At 35.9% G+C, this 16,709-nt stretch overlaps 1 long non-coding RNA gene across 1 annotated transcript; it reads right to left on the reverse strand.

Annotated features, from left to right (window-relative positions):
• Positions 1–3,612: 3,612 nt before the first annotated feature.
• On the reverse strand, positions 3,613–4,451 carry LOC137949080 (uncharacterized). The gene is made up of 2 exons (XR_011111687.1): positions 4,247–4,451; positions 3,613–4,113 (listed from the first exon to the last, which is right to left on the reverse strand). It is a non-coding gene; the product is annotated as an uncharacterized lncRNA (long non-coding RNA).
• Between the last annotated feature and the right edge of the window lie 12,258 nt (positions 4,452–16,709).

Here is a 16,709-nt window from a genome sequence, read left to right on the forward strand (position 1 = left end):
CAGTGATGGGAAAAAAAAGGAATTTTTGGATAGGAAAAAAAAGGAATTTTTAGTTTGTGTAGGAAAGGCAATTTGCAGTTAGTGATTACTACTTGTGGTTCAATTCAGTATCTTAAAAAAAACAAAGATAAAGAGTCCGGTGTTTGTGGAAAATTAGACATCACCTAATCACCGGACGAGTCAAAATATTTTAAAACGAAGAAAGAAAATTTAAAAGTTAAAAAGTTGATAAATTGCTACATAACAAAATTTAATATAACATGTCGCTGATACTTGTTACGTGTTGAAGTGGGTGACACGATATCCATGAGTTATTTTATATAATAAAATGTTAAATATTTCTATCATTTATTTTATCCTACGCATACTTGATTTAACACCATGTGCAGTACGTATCAACTCTAATTTCATATAAAATGATAAAATTGTTAGAGAGGTAAACTTGCCAGTTCTACTTTTTTATCCTCGTCTTATTTTCTGTTCCGAAGGAGTACTGACGACTGACGAAAGTAAGCATCACTAGCCAATGCGACCCGAGTACATTGGGCCTCATGGAATCCCTTGTGAATTTGCGAAGGACCACTGAAAAGAACCTCCACCAGGGAGTGAACAGCCGGAGCGAGTCTTTTTGTGTTTTTAATTTGGAAAACATTTGAAATAATTATTTTTAGTTTGATTTAAATATAATTAGGAAACAACAAACAAGGCAAAAAATAGACATTTTTATTTTACTTTTAAAAAATAAAAAATGCTTTTATGAGAATTTGCAAAGTAGACTCCAATTTCAATCTAATAAATCTTTATCACAAACCCTAAATTAATTTTTTTCAAGAATTACTTTTGATTATAGTAAGCTTATATTCTTCCATGAGAACCATCCTTTTAACTATAATCTATTTTACGATTGAAAACCCCCAATATATCAAATATAACTAAATTTTGGAATTACACAGGGGAGGGGGGGAGTGTTACGTAAAATAATTGTTTGTGTTAGTGTGCACAATTGTTTGTGTTAATGTGTACAATAGAAAGTGTAGCATAAAGTGCAAATAGATTATTTATTAAATTAAATATTTTAATATATCTAACTTTCAAAAAATTAAATTAATATTAGTTAATAAATAAAATATATTAAATATAACAATTAAACAAATGTTTACTTTTATATTATTAAAATTGTAATCAAATTGTAATTTTGTAATATCTAAATATAAAATAATTATACCAACATCATACTACACAGTGTACTACACAAACATCGTAATAATAAAAATAAAAATAATACAAAAACAACTCAATCACCTATTTAATATAAAAAAAATTACAACAGTACATACAAAAATATAACACAAAAAATATTTAATGGGATTAAAACATAATAGTCAATAATTTTTCCACATCTAAATTGCTAATACATCTCGAAAATATGATGCTCTTGCAAATTGTACTACAGACTCCCTCCGAGTAGTTTCAATAATTATTTTTCTCAAAAAAATCATTAATACAAATATATACTTTTATAGTAACTGAAAATTATTCATCAAATGACTTTATAATTACCTTAAAATATGGATAATAGATATCACTATTTAAGATATTTGAATGAGTACGTCTTGAAGATCGTTTGATGTAATCCGATTGTAGTTTGATAATAACATTTAACACCTTGATAAAATACATACTAATTGCCCAATTTGATCTTTCAAACATCTCTGAGGTAACACCGTACGATTGGTGTTGACCAACAATGATACAAAAATATGAAAGCTATTCTTCCACATATATTGTCCTTGTATCAAATAAGAGTCCTCTATTTTTCAAGATTCCAGCCAACTTAAGAAAAATAGTTTGATTCATCCTATACACTTTTCAAAATTTAATAGGCGATCTTTCTAATGCTTTCTTTAAATATTGTGGACCACCCATATAATAATAATGTTGTACTTGCCTATTATAATCATTTAAATATGAATTGACAAGGACAATTACAACTGTGTAAGCTGTAATACAAATATATTTTCTCCCTATCTAGTAGATTAAAACTGTCAACATTTGTGTAAGTCTATAACATTGCATTGAATTTAGCCATAAACCAGTCATACTGATCTTTTTGTTTCATCTTGACAAATATATCCTTCTTATCTTTGGTGTCGAGAAAGTCTGGGGCACAAAATTTGACTTCTCTGGGTATGTTAGGTAATGCCTCGATAGCTTCGAACCATAGAAATTGTATGGGAGTAAAGATTTGCAAAAGGGTTGATGACATATTGTTAATAGCCTCAACGACCCTGTTAGTATTTTCAACTAATGGTTTGGATCTCTTCCTACACCGAGTAACAAAAGTTTTATCCCCATCATTTCGTGGTGTTTTGCTTATCGGAAGAGCCTCACTTGGAGACTCTATACAGTTGGGTATTGGGATTTCCCTAATTGCATCATCTTCATCTATGTTCTCAATCATTGACCCTTCCACAATATTTGGAAGATTATCTTCTAACTCAATGCTTGTTTGACTTGTTATCCCCAGCACAATAGAATTTTCAACTACTATAGCCAATTTTTCATATAGTGGACAACCTTTCTGCCTATACTTATCGACTTCTCTATATGCCTATATGAAAAGTTATTGTTTAAAATACTTAAAATTTGGATTAATAAAGCAAAAAGCATAACATTCTATATTACATTTACAAACCTTTATGTAGTCTTGCCACACTGTCTTCCTTGCGGTGACTTTCTAGGTTATTAGATCCCACCCAAAGCCACTAGTGTTGAGGCACGTACTCACGATTTAGTAGATTTTTTCTATGTGGTTTTACAATTGTTCTAGTGTCTTTTGGTTCGTTGTATCCAAATTAAATATACAGACACAATCGTTGAAAACTTCCTGTTTCCAAACTCCATTGGGTAATTTGTTACCCAAATTGACTTTCTCAATGAGCAAATCAAGTATTTTACTGTTTTCGTCGCACGTTCATCTGCCATATGCTCTCTTTTTAGTTTTATCCATACTATCTTTACATTTCCTTCTTCCGGCCATCTAAAACTCATAACAAGTAGACAATGAATAAAAAATAATTTGTTCTTAAAAAACAGTAAAGGAGAGGCGAGGGGAAGAACGAAAAAAGGGAGGGGATTACCGCTTAAAAATAGTAAATGTCACTAAAACATTAAGTAACATAGTGATAAAGAGAATATAAGGCTAATGCATAAAGATAAAAAATTGAGACTCAAAGGGAAGTAACATAGTTATAAAAAGAATATAATGCTAATCTCGTTGTTTGTAGTTGATCATTGCTGTACAAAATATTGCAGAATAACCAAATGGGTGATGGACAAACATTGATGCCTTGTTGCTATAGTTTTCATATAGAAAAACGTACCTATCAACAAGAAGTAGAATTACCTTCTAATCACTTCCAGTTTTCACCTCAACAAAACTTCTTATTGACACACGTAGAACAAATTAAATGGGAGGTTCTTTTAGCTTAAACACGACAAGAAGGTAAAGAGAGGAAATCGAGCTCGAAGAAATGAAACAATAACAGAGAGTGCCTACTCCGTTTTTCATCTCCTACACCATGCAAACGGATCGCCGACAAGACCAAGAAATACCACAATCTCAACGCAGAGCCCAATAGAATAATAGAAAATGACAGCTTAGTATCAATCGACCAAGAAATAAAATGATTCGTCGAAGCCACACAAACTAAGGCTATTTTCTCCCCAAACGAAACTAGCAGGTAGGAAGAACTACAATAAAAAAAATAAACGGGAGCAATAGAAAAAGGATTCTAACCCAAAAATGGTCTCTGGAAGACATTCTCCTGTATCAAGGAAAGCTTCACGCTATTCTCCGAATGTAATCGCGGAAGAAAATTGCCTCACCGGCTTTCAAGTAGGCCCTTTTCAGAGCGCCAAATTTTGTATCGGATTGAAGGCACTTTTAGGCTTCGACACAACTCAACCGGAAGAGAGTGCAGAAGAAAACGCAGGAAGAACAAAAAGAGAATATAATAAATTTATCTCCTCCTCGTAATGCCTAAATCAGAAAGTCAAGAGAAAGTGCCCACTCCGTTTTTCATCTCCTACACCATGAAAACCCAAACGAGTCTGGGAGATGGACGAAAAAGGGAAGTTATGAAGGGAAATAAATCCAAAACGGCATAAAAGGGAACAAGGATTCGATGTTTTTCTATGGTCGAGAGATACCCAAAAAGAAAAAATTCCAGGAAGAAGGGTTTACCTAATTTCTTTCGAATCAAGCCGGATAGGTTGCAGAGGGGGGAGAGAAGTCGACGAAGCTCGTCGATGCCGGGGACGGCGAGAGGAAGAGAATCAGCTAGCGTTGGGAAGAGGTTAGAGACGGGCTGATTGAAATCGCCAAATGTCGCGAACGAGAGCACATACAGTTTTTTTCCCCAAAAATGTTTCCGTTCGACGACCCTCCTGACAACCAAACCCACAAAAGTGAATTCATTGCTCGACATAACTTACAAATGGCACTAACAGGTTTTAGCATATTTTATTTAGAGAGGTTAGTTAACATTACTGAAGACATAAAGATCAAGCGTATTACTTAGTTAATATCCTGAAGTCGTTAGGGAGCGCAAAAAATCATATCATGTACACGATTATTCATAACTCACAGGAGTTCATGTCCCAAGACTAAATAGCGGAAAATGTTTTATGTCCGATTTTGAGAATTATGTACATGACACTCACGGGACGCTCTCTCGGGCCTCTGTCTCTCACACACTGTCGCTCTCATTTTCGCTCTCGGGTTCCCACAGCAGCCCTCTCTGGTTCCCGCAGCTCTCTTTCGTTCCGCAACCCTCTCTCGTTCTCTGCTCCCTCTCTTGTCTCCACCGTCCCTCTTCGGTCTCTCTCTCTCTCTCTCCGGTCTCCCTCTCTACGGTGTCTTTCTCGGACTCGCTCTCCCTCTGAACCTCCCGCTCGCTTCTCCCTCTCTCTTATCTCTCTGTCTCTTCTCCCTCTCTTCTCCCTTTCGGCATCTCACTCCCTTCTCCCTCACGCTATTATCTTTTCCCCCAAAAGACCTTCCAATTTCTTGCAATTTTCCTTATTTCAGTTTCGGTTTTCTTCGATTTTGACATTTGGGCTTCGATTTCTTAATTTCTACTTCGATTCGGTATCGATTTCCCCATTCGCCTTTGATTTCAGCCATCGGCTTCGGTTTAACAGCCATCCTCCCTCTCCTTTCCCTCTTGACCTCTGTCGCAGAGCACGGGAGGCCGAGCATCTGTTGCAGAGCTTCTCGGTCTCCCTCTCTTCTCCCTCTCAGCTTATCGTCGGAGGGCCGCCTCTATCGGCGTTGCCCGCCGCCATCGTTGTTGCCCACTGGCCCGTCGCCGTCGTCATTGCCCGCCGGCTCGTCGCTGAGGAAGACAACGATGGTTTAATTTTTCCTAAGTTAGAAAAAATTAAACTTTCATCATCAAAATCATTAATTTATAAATTTTATTTATAAAATAATTATTTTTATTTATTTAATATACTTATTTTATAATTACTATATTAAAATAGTGATTTAATAGTCATAATTAAAATATTGTTAAATAAATATTTGATAAATTATTTTGGCATAATTATCCGATTGCTATAGTTAATTAAACCAATGGTTTTAAATTTTGTGATAATATATTATTAATTAATAATACATAAAATATATTATGTACAAATATATAGTGTATTAAATTTATGATTAGATCAATTTTTTCTCTTAAATTATTCATTTTTAGGTTAAAGTATATCATATGTTATTAATAAATTAATAAATCAACGTATTACTTTCGTTTTTGTTATCTATAACGTTATTTATTTATTATTTATAATTAATCATGTGCGTATTTCATTGGCTCATGTAATTACCATATTAATGCACAATAAAATGTCTAATTCAATTAATAAATATATTAATATAATTAATTATACATTAAATAACTTATTCGTGTAGTAATAATGGTTGTTTTACTTAATTTGAGGTTTAAGGAGTATGTTGTAATTAAATGTACTGTAAAGGTTTAGAGATTCTCTTGTTTTTTATGTTTTTCTCATGTTGGGGCACTAACACTGGAAACTGTTTTCCAATGCATGTGAAGTCGTCAACACTAACACCAAGTTGATCTTCATGTACATGACTGACATGATCTTCATGTTGGACATGAACTTGATCTTCATGTATCCATTTGGGGGACTGACTCACCATCCCCTCCCCCCCCCCCCCCCCCCCCCCCCAGTGTACATTTCACATATAGAGGGCGCTAACTAACAGGGGGCTAAAAATGAAAATGGGATACCTCATCGCTTAATCATTACCAATCTTGGTCTCCTCATTTCCTTCTCTCTTCTTCCTCCGAAATTTTTTCCTCCCTCTCTCTTACCTCCATCTCCCTTCTCCCTCCCACCGCCGCCGCACCTAATCCTCTCCCGCGTGCATCGCCTTCTCTGCCTCTCATCGTCTTCGCCCTCGCCTTGTCGTACCCCAGCTAGAGCAGCTGCTCTGAACCCTCACCTGTCGTCGTCACCCCCCTACTACCACCTGTTGTCGCCGTCAGATCAACCGGCCACCGCTCTCGCCAGAACAACACAGAACACCCCCCCCCCCCCCCCCCCTAATACCTAAGTTGAGGGGGGGAAATAATTATTTTCCCCCCTCGACGCTCCGTCTCGCACGTGCAGTTCACACAAGCGAGTTTTGCACGTGCGATTTTTTTATAAAAAAAAAAAAAATTTGCAAATCCTATTCTTAGCCTGTTTTTCCTTTGGACAATGCAATTTTGTCAGCCCTAACCGGCTCTAGTACTGCTTTTCCTCCGGAAGATGCAACAATACGTAAAAATATACCTGTTTTTCCTCTAGACGATGCAATTTTGTCAGCCCTAAGAGCCTCTAGTACAACTTTTCCTCTGGACGATGCAACAATACGTAAAAATATAGTGTGTTAAAAGTTAGCATTTGATCAAATTTTCCTATTTATTTTTTATTTTTTATAATTAATCATGTGCACAGTTAATTGGCTCACGTAATTATTGTATTAATTTACAATGAATTGTAATCATTAAATAATATAATATCTAATTTAATTAATTAATATATTAATTAATTTTAATTATACATTAATTACTTATTCGTGTTGTAATCATGTTTATTTTTCCTAATTTGGGGTTTAAGTATTATGTTTTAATTAAGTATACTATTATAAGTTACTCATTTTCTTGTTTTTTATATTTTTCTCATTTTGGGACACTAACATTGGAAACTGTTTTCCAATGTACATGAATTCGTCCACACTAATACCAAGTTTGAAATTGAATTTCATGTAGATGAATGAAATGAATTTAAAGCAGGAGATGAAAATGAACTTTAAATTTTAAGTTTGTTGACTAACCCACTCTCATATCAGCAGTAGGTTCAAAGTCTACATTTAGTAATAAACTCATATCGTTCTTCCTTGGCACCAAATACAGTTCAAACTTTGATTTGTGGCAATGATTGGGTGCGGGCTCTTCACGATGTAAAGAAAAATCAAAAGGTGAATTTCTTTGATTAATTATTTATTATGATATTTTTTAGTTTTTTTAAGTTTTATTTATTAAAATTTTGTTTTATGATTACAACTTGAGAAGAAGAGTGTAGAGATAATGCTACCAGCTACATGATTTTTCATGTTTTTTTCATCATGGTAATTTTAATATTTTTAACGACATTAACTAGTAGTGGAAAAGTATTGTTTTATTTGACAATAACTAATTTTATTTTTTTGTTTTTGTCATAGGTGGAGATTTTGGTCATGTAGGGACGTATATTATTTTCTAGCATGAAGAGAAACAACTATACTTTGTAAATTTATAATGGATTTATAGTTTTTACTTGGGTGATTGTAAATTGATAGTGATATTTCATTTAATTTTGTTGTGTTTGATTATTGTATGGAGTTTATTCATAATGTTATGCAATATGTGGAGTGTTTAGACTATTTTATAGAGTGTATAAACAATTTCATGGAGTGTTTATGGAATGTATAGACAATTTTATAGAGTGTTTATGAAGGTATTATGTATATAGATTATGTCTAATTTTAAGTAGAGGTCATGTCGAATTTTATAAAGGTATTATATACATAGATTATGCTCAATTTTAAGTAGAGGTCATGCCCAATCTTATACATGTATTATATATATAGGTTATACCCAATTTTATGTAAAATGTATACATAATTTTATATACAATTTATTTGATATATATTTTTTGAAAAGTTTTAAATGTATGTTAAAGCTCAAGCTCAGCCTCGAACTTGGTTAAAATTTTTGGGCTCGAGCTCGATAACAATTTTAGACTTGAGACGAGGCTCGGCTCAAAGCTCGGCTTGAAAATAGGCAAGTTCGGGCTCGACTCTGCTCGATGCCACCCCTAGTTACCATCCCTACTCATGTAACGTGCATCCATAAAAAAAATCCTAAAATTAGATGATATGTCTCATGTGTATGTAACTTGTAACGCTTGATTTAACTTTTGATTTATAAGTCAAGGTTGTTGTTTAATCCGAAATATAAAAAACAGTCACACATCACTTAACACTGTGTCCACACCCTGATTGTGGGCATCAGAATGTGAAAACCCCTGCCAAGGAGTGTAACGACAATGGGAAACCGTCTTCTTCAACTTTTCTCGTGCTTGCACAAAAACGCAAACAAAATTTAAAACTATGGGGGTGGGGGGTAGTTTTCAGTGTTAGTGCCCCAACATGTGAAAAATATAAAAACAAGAGAATCTTTAAACCCTAACAATAAACTTAATTAAAACATAATCATTAAACCCCAAATTAGGTAAAACATGCATTATTACTACACAAATAAGTAATTTAATGTATAATTAAAATATATTAATATACTCGAATTAGATATTATATTATTTAATGATTACATTTTATTGTACATTAATACAATAATTACGTGAGCCAATGAAATACGCACATGATTAATTATAAGTAATAAATAAATAAAATTGTAATAAATTTAATTATTAATTTATTAATAATATATGATATACTTTAACCTAAAAAAGAATAATTTAACAAGAAAAATTGATCTAATCATAACTTTACCACACTATATATTTGTACATAATATTAATTAATAATATATTTCCATTAAATTTGAAACCAATAATTTTATTAAATAAAAAATGATTAATAAATCAAAATAATTGATCAAATGCTTGATTGAAGAATATCTTAATTACTCTTTAACTCAAGTTTTTTACTAAACCCTACTCTAAGTCGGATGACTCGTGCCAAATAGTTCTCTCGTAGAAACCAAACAAACTGCTCAAAATTGTTCTTGCTTTACTGGAACTCTAGGAAAATTGATCTACTAGTTGAACTAGAATTCTTTACAATACTAATAAGAAGTATTAACTCCAGTTCCAAATGGGATCTCTCAAAATTTTCATTGGTTGGTACCTAGCTGAACTATCACCAGCTCCTCCAACAGGATCCGTTGTCTAAAAGCTTAGCAAACCTGAGGACCTCTGAGAAAACAAGAACATGACTTCATTATCATCACGACCTTGTCTCAACCATGTCAAACTCCAAATTTTGGAGCAGGTGATGATGAACCAGTTGTGACCGACTCCCCACTAGCACCTGCAAATGGAGAACAATCAGTAAATATAACCAGAAATAACTGCCAAATAGTCTAGCCACATGCACACAAGCATACATAACAACTGATATGGGTGGACAGGTCCAATCCTACAGAGAAGGAGTTAGTCCCCCAAATAGACTTTTGAAGTTCAAGATCATGTCTAACAAGAAGATCATATCAGTCATGTACATGAATAGTGAATAGTGCCCACTCATTAAAAAAACATAAAAAACAAAAGAATCCCTAAACCTATACAATATACTTATAATTACAACATAATCCTCGAACCCCAAATTAGGTAAAACTATCATTATTACTACACGACTAGCTTATTTAATGTATAATTAAAATATATAAATATATTTATTAATTGAATTAGATATGTTATTGTGCATTAATATTGTAATTACGTGAGCCAATGAAATACGCACATGATTAATTACTAGTAGTAAATAAATAACGTTATAAATAACAAAAATGAAAGTAATATGTTTAGCTATTAATTTATTAATAACATATGATATACTATAGCCTAAAAATGAATGATTTAATAGAAAAAAATAATCCAATCATAACTTTAATACATTATATATTTGTACGTAATATTACCACTATTAAATCACTAATATAATATAATAAATAAATAATAAATATAATGAGTAAATAAAGAATTATTTTATTAAAAACGTAATATGGCGTAGTATTAATTAATAATATATTTCCACAAAATTGAAATTAATCAATTGATCAAATGCATATTGTAACTATATTTTATTTACCCGACTTAAATATCTAGTTTAATATAGTAATAAAATTTAATAAATATAATATATAAATAGATATACAACTTTATTACTAATGTAATAAAGTTTTATTGTAATAACCAGTTCGTGATTAGTATTAAAATCAGAAAATTACAAGTTTAGTACATAAGAACAACACATGTTCAAAAACAATAAAAGATACAATCATCAGTTATCATTCCACATGCAAGTCGCTATGTCATCTCGAAATTGTGAGGCTCTTGTGGATTCTAACGCACGCTGCCTCCAAAAGCTTGTTACTTGGGTATCTTCATCCACAAGACCATCACTATCATCGCTGTCTGTATCGTCCGTTGCACGTAATTGGACCCCATCTCCTCCTCCACCGAACTCGTCATCCGAATCATCATCTTCCAAATCAAATATATCATTGTAATCCTCTCTACGTATATAATTGTGCAATATGCAATAAGCAATGACAATTTTTATCTGCATCTTAAAAGAAAATGGAGGAGTGTCTTTCAACATTTGAAATCGAGCTTTTAAAGCACTAAAAGTTCTCTCAATAGTATTCTGCAAAGACGAGTGTCTTCGATTGAATAATTCTTTTTCATTCCTACGAATATTAACTCCAAATTCATGCAAATGATACCGAGTTCCTCGATATGGAGCCAAAAATCCTGGTAGATTTGCATAACCAGCATCGACTCGATAATATTTACCTACAATACAAAATATTTTCTACATTAAATAAATAAAGATAAAATAGATAAAAGATTACTGCATAAAAATATATTATTTACCTTCAGGTACAAATAGTATATTTCGGTGGGTCAATGCGTCCATCAGCACACGAGAATCAGCTGCTGATCCCTCCCATCCAGCTAGTACATAAGTGAATTGCATGTCTAATATACATGTTGCTATCACATTTCGTGAGAGATAGCCCTTTCTGTTCCAGAACCTTGGTTGTTCTTCAAGCGGGATGTTCGCTTTGATATGCGTTCCATCAATCGCCCCAATACAATCCTTATATAACTTCAATTAGTATTGACTAAACTTGTATAGTAATCTAAATAGAGGGCAAGTGATGTTACCTTGAAGTATGGATAAAACATTGAATTGTTTAAAATCCTCGAGTATGTGCGTTCTGAAGGCTATTTGATGTAATCAGAGTGAAGTTTGAGGATAACATCCAACACCTTATTAAAATATTTACTTATGGACCAGTTCGATCTATCAAACATCTCTGCTGTGACACTATAGGCTTGTTGTTGACCAACAGTTAGGAGGAAATAGGCAAGTTGTTCTTCCACTGAGATGGTCTTTGTCACTGATAAAAACCCTCTGCTATTAAGTATTTTTGCCAATTTGTGAAAAATAATTTAATTCATCCTGTAAACTTTTCAAAATTTAATAGGAGATTTGTCTAAGGCCTTTTGCATATACAACTGACCATTCATCCCACAAGAACGTGGTACACCTCTATTGCCATGGCATAGATAGTATCTTGCTATGACGACAATAACACATGCCAATCCAACCATAATTACATCCATATCTTCTTCTGTCATAGTATCCTTGAGAATCTGCAAATTTAATTTTCTAAAAAGTCATAAACAAAAATAATGGCTAATCTTCAATCATAACCTATTCATCCAAACTCAACAATCATATTCACATCCATACTCATCCACCATATTATCCACATAATATATTAAGACAACAAACATATAAAATAGAAACTTTAACCATACTGATAAGTCTAGCAACGTTATAATTCAAACATCGTCTTTAATACATAAAAATCTTCTAAAAAAGGATATTGTACTTAAAACACATTACAATTAGTTGTTTGCACAATAATTAAGCCACCCGACCTGCTTTGCCACTGTCATTTTTACAAACAAGGTCTTCTTACTTGGCGTATCCAACCATCTAGGAGCACCATACTTTATACCTTTTAAAAATTGGGGAAAACTGAAGCCGAAGGGTGAAATCGAAGCTGAATGGGGAAATCGATCCTGGATTGAAGTAGAAATTAAGAAATCGAAGCCCAAATATCAAAATCTACGAAAATCAAAACCAAAATAGGGGAAATTGAAACCAAAATAAGGGAAATTGAAACCAAAATAGGAAGGTATTTTGGGGGGAAAGAGGATAACGGGAGGGAGAAGAGAGGGAGAAGAGAGAGGGAGAAGAGAGGGGGAGAAGCGAGCGGGAGGTTCAGAGGGAGAGCGAGTCTGAGATGGAGAGAAGGACGCTGAAAGAACGTTCGCAGCGAGAAATGGAGGCAGTAGAGAGACGGTGGAGAAGAGAGAGGGAGTAGAGAGCTTGGCGGCCACATGGAGACAAGTACGGGAAATAGGGCGAAAAAAAATCACGTAATGAAGAGAGCGAGAGAAATAGTTGAGGGTTCGAACCCGAACGATCGCTTAATCCGGATGAAGGGCAAATATGGGCGGAAACCAAATTCCATCGCTTAAGCCGTGGAGATGATTTTTGAAATCATCTTATTAGTCATCCAAATGACTTAATGACCTAAGGAGATGAACTAAATAAAAACAAGCAATAAAATCCAAAAGAAAAGAAAGAGAATAATTACTGCCTAATGAATGCGATTTTCGGTAATTTCGTTGCATATGTCCTCTTATCTAATTCGACTGTTAATCCACGTGCAGCGGGGCAGTTTTGTCATTTAACGTGCTCCGCTAGTTTTTGGAATTTGGACTTTCCTCAAGAGTACAAAAGTCATTTTAAATAAAGCTTTGCTTGGTTTCACGCCATCTGGTCTCCACTAACCAAACGTCCGATCGAGTCCGAATCTTAAATCACGTCGTTTGTAACGGAGATGGCTAACTCAGCCCTCCCGTGGCAAGACTGACGCCGTCAAATAACGGACCAAGCTAACCGTAGCTCGGAATGCTCGCATTGGTTACGGAGTAGGTAAAAGGAAGGGACAGTCGGCGGGTCGTCCCCTATAAATAGCGCTGAGTGGCAGTAAGAGCTATACAGACGTAGCCGCCTGTGTGTTTTCTGTTCTTGAGATTGGAAGCTCTCGAAGCAAGATCGCTATTTCTTGTATGGCAGCCAACTTGCACAGGCGAGGATTCGCTGGCGTTGGGAAGCGATTCGTCGACGGTAGCTGGATCAGGAGTATCTGCGGTGCCGTTCCTGTCTCTGCTAGAAGGTATTGCCTGGCTACTTTCTGTTGTTGAAATTAGTGAGGAATTTGAAGTTTGTTTTACCTTGTGGGACTTTGGATCTGCTCTTTTATTTTTTTTACGCTGATTTTGAAGTTCATTTGTGTTTCGGTCAATGTTGCTCGTTCTTGGGTGATCTTTTTTAGGTATAACCGTCAATGGCTTCGAAACTGGGGAGGAAATTGAAGTTTGTTTGCCTTTGTACGATTTGATTTTTTTTTTTTTTTTTTGTGTTTTTGCGATGGTTTTGGAGTTGATTTTGTGTTTTTGTTTTGGTCTATCAATTTCGCTTGTTCTTTTGGGGGGATTTTGGATGATTTTTTGTGTTAGTTTTGTCATTGTTGCTGTTTCTTGGATGACCTTTGATAGGATTGGAAAAGTGGACTCTTTTGGCAGTGCTTACTTTCTTTGTTTTGATGTAATTCCTCCGTTGATCATAGAAGTTGTCTTCATTGGGGCTAACTGTGGTTCTGTGTTTGCTGCTCATTTTGAGCTTGCTTCTGTGGAAATATTTGCTCAAGAAGATTTAGTATGAGATTTTGGAGAAAAATTTAGGCAAGGTTCTTTGAACTTTCTTGATGATCCTGGACGGAAATGTGCCTGCTACTTGATTTGTTTTTTCTCTAATGAATATTTGTATGTGCTAATTTGGTTTTAAGATCTTCGGCTGAATTCTGTCTGCTGCTTATTTTTTTTTTTTTTTCAGATGGATATTTTTATATGCTAATTTGGTAACTTTGAGCTTTCGTTTTGTGGACGTTGCAATTCTTCATTTCTCCTTCTTCATTCATGACTGTACTTTCTTCAAAATATCTCTTACCTAATAGCCTAACCACGCCTAACCACTTTTATTTCACTGGTCGGAATAGCTTCAGCGATCTCCTCGGCCTTTGTGTTCCTCCGTGCCCGCTAAGTCGCTATAGCTGTAGTCTCGCGAGTACGAAGTTCATACGAGAAAATGATACTTCGGCTCGTTGATGCGGGACATTTATCCTTTTTTCGTGACAGTAGGGGCCCTAGAATCTGCTAGTTTCGGCCTTTTGTTTCCTTCCCTGTCAATTGAGCCGTCCAACGGGGCCGTCGATGAATCTAATCATAATTTTCAGCAGTGCGCGCTTGATGAACTTATCTGTTTAACGGCGATTAAGCAGCCGCATCCGTATTTTTCTGTTAATTAAAGGACGAGGCTTCGTGTCAATCTTATCTGTTCATCGAATCGACCTTTCGTGGCATCGTCGGCATCCGATCTTTTCACTTCCCCACGGATTTTGAGATCTCCAGACAAATAATCAAATAACTCCTCACATTCCGCTGACCGATGCCGGTACGGCCGCTTTGCCTAGAGGTGCCCTCCGTATGTTCTAGAGGATTTGTTGCAAGGCCACGCAGCCCCCATTTGTCATCCCGCCATACCAGCTGCTTATTCTTTCTTTTAGGTCTTTACTAAGTGTCCACGAGTCACATAACCCTGTCTAGTTTCCGTCATGTCGAGTGCTTCCTTTTAGAGGTTTTGGCGAGTTGTCGTTGTCTTCGAAAATGAAAATCTGAGTCTTTCCTCCGTAGTTCCACTCCGTCCTTTTAGGCAGTTTGCTTTTAGCTTTTTGTCCTTGTGCATGGTTGGATGCCACTCTTCCTTCTATACTCTCGAAGTAGGAGCTTCCCTCGTGTGAAAACATGAACGACGCTCGATGGCCGGCTACAGGCTACCGGCTGCCGGTGGCTGGTCTTCCACCGGTGTGCTGGTACAAATTCTTATCGTTATTGTTGGCCTCATGAGTGAGCGTAGCCAGATGGGTTATTGTACTGAACTATGATAAAATGATCTTCTCCCATTTATGTTGTTTGTTTTATCTGAAAAACCATCTGGACTCTGTTTCTCACGACCGCGAGATGCACCATCTATCCTTTTTCTGTTTTTCTGTATGAGCGGGGGCCTGACTGATGGAGTCTTTGCTGTGTCGCATTTGTGTGTGTTTTTTTTTTTTTTTTTTTTTATAAAGAAGGAACGTTCACACCTCTGTATACGACAAGAACGTGGACGAGCAGGTGCGGCCCGCTGTGGTGCCGGACGATGTTATCGAGCCCAAAGGCGAAGAGTACTGGGCACCAAATCCAAATACTGGGGTATTTGGGCCCGCCGCCGAGAAGGAAGGCCTAGCAGGCGGCGCACGGAAAATCGCCGAACCAGGGCAGGACAATGGTTCAGTGCAGGAAGAGAAAGTTTGGTTCCGCCCCTTGGGTAACGACGAGGGGCCTCAACGCACTTGAGCTGGAGTTCCGCCTCTGGAAAGAGGGAACTCTGTTCGTAGAAAAAATTAAGCGTGAAGCGCATCAGTATGAACATGTATGTATTTTGCGGCCGTTTGTTAGAGGACACGAGTTACAAAAACGTTTACATCTTCTTGCTCGCTCTACAGAGCAACGATAAGGTTAGACGTGGTATGTATCGGTATGGAATAAGAATGTGTTCCTTGTTCTCATTTTACCCTTGTCACTGATTTTTTATGGATTGCGTCACCGAACACGGGTTTATCTGACCAATTTCCCCTGTAATTATGTTCCTTATCCCCTCGTGAATGTGTTTTATCTAGAGCGGGGATTGTCACGGTCAGTAGGGTGGCATTGAATCGAGTTCGGTTCGGTCCCGGTTTTGTTCGATTTGTTCGATTTGATTATTTGGATCTCAAACCGAGTTCGAGTTCTAGATAAGGCTTGTTTGTGTTAACGAGCTGAGTTCAAGTCGGAAGTGGAAATCTCGTGAGCCGAGTCGCTCCCGTTTGCTGTTGTTGCCATCGACAGTTGCTTGCAGGCCACCTCTATCGTCGTTGGTTTGATTTCTTCCTACTCTTGTATGTCTTTACCTCTATTTTCATCTCTGTCGTCATCGCCATCGCCTCTATCGTAGTTGTCATCCCTGACGACAGGTCCTTTTCGGTGATGTTAACCCCCTTCTCTTCGCATTGTCTCGTTGCTAACCCCTTTCCCTTTGTGTCGTCTCGCAGAAAACTAGAACCACAAATACCTAAGTTAAGGGGAGATAATTTTGCCACCCTCCCCCCTTCCCAAAGACGATT

Source organism: Aristolochia californica, unplaced genomic scaffold (assembly GCF_029961685.1).
Source record: "Aristolochia californica isolate CCGP_79_NKW_82.1479 unplaced genomic scaffold, dmAriCali1.0.hap1 SCAF_13, whole genome shotgun sequence".
NCBI classification, from domain to species: domain Eukaryota; kingdom Viridiplantae; phylum Streptophyta; class Magnoliopsida; order Piperales; family Aristolochiaceae; genus Aristolochia; species Aristolochia californica.